The sequence below is a fragment of the Polistes canadensis genome, unplaced genomic scaffold, assembly GCF_001313835.1.
Source record: "Polistes canadensis isolate GaletaPanama2010 unplaced genomic scaffold, ASM131383v1 scaffold_724, whole genome shotgun sequence".
NCBI classification, from domain to species: domain Eukaryota; kingdom Metazoa; phylum Arthropoda; class Insecta; order Hymenoptera; family Vespidae; genus Polistes; species Polistes canadensis.
Window position 1 is genome coordinate 2925 of NW_014570271.1, and position 4980 is coordinate 7904.

At 37.4% G+C, this 4980-nt stretch overlaps 1 long non-coding RNA gene across 1 annotated transcript; it reads right to left on the reverse strand.

Annotated features, from left to right (window-relative positions):
• Window positions 1-2531: 2531 nt before the first annotated feature.
• LOC106792805 lies at window positions 2532-4078 on the reverse strand. The gene is made up of 3 exons (XR_001382347.1): window positions 3951-4078; window positions 3103-3194; window positions 2532-2720 (listed from the first exon to the last, which is right to left on the reverse strand). It is a non-coding gene; the product is annotated as an uncharacterized LOC106792805 (long non-coding RNA).
• Between the last annotated feature and the right edge of the window lie 902 nt (window positions 4079-4980).

A 4980-nucleotide genomic window follows, 5' to 3' on the forward strand; every position in this document is an offset into this window, starting at 1 on the left:
AACGTCTACGCTCGTTTATGGTTTAATAGAGAGAGAAAGATAGATAGATAGATAGATAGATAGATAGAGAGAGAGAGAAAGAATAAAGAAGAAAAAAAAAGTTATAGAGAGATGAGCTATAAGTCGGCTTTAAGAAAATCCTTCGAATAGGGCGCCAAAGGTAAACGACTCTCATTTTCCTCCTTCACCCTGTATCTCGAAAAATATTCTTAATTATAATCGCATTAGATCGATCATTAGTTCGGGGTAAAAGGTCAAATAACGAGTATCGATTTCTTCAAATTTTTTTAAAAATATAACACGGTGGATAGGTTTCTAGAAAAATGTTAAACCGTGTTATGTGAGATTCATAGTTCATTATTCCTCTTCGCGTCATTATTTGAGAAGGTAATTGAATTTTTGTACATTTCATATCCAGTGTTTTAGAAATACAATGCTTTATCAAGATTTTCATAATATAGGATATCGCGTTGTAGGTGGATTACCTGTAATACTCGTCGTTGGAATAATCATTTTGTTCGTAGAATTGTGACACAGGAGTATTCCATTGGTCGAATTAATTATTCGAGTATAACTTAAATAGAAAACAAAGAGCTTAACCCGTTGATATACTTATATACGATCATAGTTAATTTTCTTTCAACTACTACTACTACTACTACTACTACTATTACTATTTCCACAACTACTCGCGAGATTCGCGTTTATCGTTCCTCACGAATGTAACCGTATATCGCGATCCCTTGTTCTCCGTAGCAGGATAATCGAATTCGATCTCGACGATCATGTTGGAAACCGAAGAACCTCGTGGCTGGATCTTCGAGGTCCGGTGGTGTACTCACTCTTTTATTCTCTCTCTCTATCTCTCTCTATCTCACTGAAAGCAGGAGGCACTCCGTTTACAAGAGCAATCGAACCGTGTCTCTCTCTCTCTCTCTCTCTCTTTTTCTCTTGTTGGATCTCTTGGTGGTGTTCCGCGTGCGCTTTGACCGTGACCACGAAGCGTGGCGGTCGTGCGTGTGTCACTCGATGACTCCTGGCCCTAGGGATCGTTCTCCTACTCCGCCCAGAACGTGCACGCGTGCACCTACCTATCTACCTACCTACCTACCTACCTACCTACCTATCTATCTACCATTCTCCATCGACCAACAACACTGTGTTGTCCTTTTTATAACTATAACTTATTTTCGATTATCACTACTTTTTGTTTTTGTTTTGTTTTCCGAAGAAATTGATATTTTTCTTTTCCCTACGATTTTATTTTTAATTCGAAATTTTTGTTTTATTTTTACAATCTCTTTTTTTAAATTGACACAATTTATATGTAATCGTATATTAGAGAACGATGCATTATTATATTAGATAAATGTATGATTTAACAAATTAATTATCAAACTTACATTATTCTTCTCTCATATTTCTTATTATCTTTATCTCTTTCTGACACGTTTACGTGAAGTTGTAAGATATCTTAGAGAAAGAGATGGAACATGTTAAAGAAGCTACGGCACGCGTACACGTAACTCGTTCCTCGGCACGGCGCCTGCCGTCGCCCGTAATTTCACCTAACCCCAAAGGCTGACCTCGCACATGGGCCGAGAGAGTGAGTGAATAACACAGAGAGAATGAGAGAGAAAGAGAAAGAGTCACGTCACGTCACGTCAGTTCAGAATGTTGGCAATAATTGCGGACTCTCGGGTACCATGAAAGAGAAAAGGAAAGAGAGAGAGTATGTGTGTATATGGGTGTGTGTATGTATGTATGTAAGAGAAAGAGAAAGAGGTGGAAGGCCATGTGGTGAACAGTAGCTGCACGTCGAGAGACCTACCAAGCAAGCCCGACCCCGAAGTCATCCACCCCTGAAGGAGAGGAGTCTCCGGTAGCCACTACCGTCTCCGGTACGACTGCCACTGGCTGCTTCCTTGCTTACTTCTGCCGCATCATCGGACCACACTTTATTTATCTAACTCGTCTTATTTCTACATTTTTCTCATTATTTTCTTTACTTTACTTTACTTTGTTTTTTTTTTTACTTTTTGTTTTTTTTTTTATAATATCAAATCGTTTCTCATCACGCGTGTACAACAACGTTGTCGACCGTTTCTTTCGATCTATCCAATTTGTAGATTTTCTCTCTTCTTAAAAAGATTATTATCCTATTGGATACTCTTTGAAATCTTATATAAATTTGTATTATGCAATTTTTTCAGTTCGTACAATGTAATGTTGTTTATTATTATTCTGTTTGTTTGTTTTTTGTCCATATCAAATCGTTTCTCATCACGTATGTTGGAAGAACTTTATTTCGATCCATCTAATTTGAGTATTTTTGTTTTTTTTTTGTAAAAAGGATTAGCATTCTATTGTATATTCTACGAAATCAAGTAATATGTGTGTGTGCAATTTCAGTTGCAATATGAATATATTTGTTATTTTAATCTAATATCTTAGATTTTCTTTTAATTTTAAATTTGAATTTCGTTGAAATAAAAATGACAAAAGTATTAGGATGTAACAAAACTCGTAATATCATTACCAATATTTTCTATTTTCTTCGTTTCTTTTTTTTCTTTTTATTGTTGTTGTAAATAATAGACATTAAAGGGTTCTTAAAGTAACGTGATCAGAGGCTTCTTCTTCTTCCATCACGATCGGTCAAGTTCAACGACGAAGATAGAAATAGGTAGAGAAAGAAGTTATAGTTGGATGTTGGCTGCCTTCAGGTCAACAAGAAAGTAATGAACAACTTTCAGAAAGTGGGCAGATAAAACAAGATATTACGGTGGCAGTAAGAAAGGTCCCAAGGTTCTTTACGTAAACGGGTTCGTTGTGTTTGATGGTAGGAGAGATTGACGATAGGAGAGGGAAAGAGTGAGAGAGAGTGAGGAAGGAAAAAAGAAAGAGGGAAAAAAAAGATGATCGAAAGAAGGGAGAGCAAAGAGAGAGGTTGTAAAGGGTGATGGGGGTGAGGACGGGGGGAGGGGGGTCATGATTCGGCCATGACTCGGCCGTGACATCGCGATTACGTTCGCACACCTGTGCTCGCGGGACTTTGACTTAAGACCAGCCACTTACTTACTTACTTACTTACTTACTTACTTACTTACTTTACCAGTCGTCACGTGCTAAGAGGAAGTTTGCCACGCGTCCACCCGAGATGATGATTCTTATTTTTGATGCCAAGGATGGATCTACAAGAGAACAATTTCCTATTTTCATCATTTGACAATTATCTGAAACAACTAGGGATATCGTATGTGTTTTCATAGTTTAAAATATTCAAATGAATAATCTAGAATGAAGTAATATCACTATGTTCAAATATAAATACATCAATTTATTCTTCGTTCGTTCCATGTATAATCGTTGAAATTATAATTACTTTTGATCAATGATTATTATTCGATGCAATTGATCGCAATTAGATACATAAATATATCAGAATAATTTCAATCTCTTACGATCAGACTCAGTAACGCGTCAATGTTATCGGATTTAATAAATTCGAAAGATATCTTTTAGGAAACAAAAAAAAAAAGAAAAAGGTATAACTAACGTTGTTAACTTCCACATAAAAAAAAAAAAAAAAAACAACCCATGAAGAAAAAGATAGAAAGAAACTTTATCTCCTTCTCCTCTCTCTCTCTCTCTCTCTCTCTCTCTCTCTCTATCCGTGGAATTATTTTTAGAATTTTCGTCGTAGATATTCGACCGTTGTATACCGTTGATACAATCAAAGAAATTAGATCGTATATTTATTCGTCGAGCGTGACGCGCGCTCGAGCAGAGAACTCGGGAACGCTTGTGGATCGAAAGAAAGAGAAAGAAAGAGAGAGAGAGAGAGAGAAGAGTAGTAGAAGCAAGAGGTAAGGGGAAAGAGTAGTGAAGCTGGTCTGGGTTGGCGCATGCCACAAGTGTGCCCAACACGGCTCCTATTGGGTTACAACCTGGCACTCTTCTTCTTCTTCTTCTTCTTCTTCTTCGTCGTCGTCTGGTGTAGTATTACGGCGCGTTATGCGACATATTACGTTGTGGAAGGAAGCCCTAGGTTCTTCTCCTCTTCCAACCTCCTTATCCTCCTATCCAATCCCCCTTACCCTCCCCCCATACCCTTCTTCCACCTACTCACAATGAGCGCGCATTCTTCGCGTCGCGCGTTTCTACTCGCACGTGAACCTGGAAATACGATGAGATTGTACGAAACAGTGAGAGAGAAAGAAGAGAGAAAGAGAGAGAGAGAGAGAGAGAGAGAAAGAAGAGAGAAAGAGAGAGAGAGAGAGAGAGAAAGAAAGAAGAGAGAAAGAGAGAGAGAGAGAGAGAGAGAGAGAGAGAGAAGGAAAATGTTAGCAAGTGTACGATGAGAGAGATGGCTGGGACGAAAGCCGACGAATTAATCCGACTCCTTCATTGTCCCCTCTTTCTATTTCATTGGCACGTTAATTATAAGCCAGTCATTAAAAGACAAACTAGAACTTTTTCTGGTTGCTAAGGAACAATCTTGATATTATCGCGACGACGCTTAATTGAATTGTGCTAACATTTTTTTGCAAGTGGATAGCATATTTCCAAGAGAAAAGGATTAAAAAGAATAAAAAATGGGCGTATCTTAGAATCTAGGTATTTAATCGAAAAAAAATTTCTAACAAAAGTTGTAGAGAATTAATTTGGCATCCGAAAAAAATTCTAGTTTGCCTCTTATTGATCGGGCTAGAAATCGGAATGAAAAAAAAAAAAAGAGAGAGAAGAGAGATGTAGAAAAGGGGGATCGAAATTCATCGACTTATTAAGATAGAAATGTTGTTTTTTTTGTTGTTGTAATGCAACCGACTGCATAAGGCTTAGTAAATGCATATTGACACCGCCTGTTGTCGCGTGTCACACGCGAAAAAATACGACATACTTGAAATACGATGGAATATTCAGTATTTATTTGGACTATATACAACGGTGTGAAATGGTAACTTTATTGATAAATGT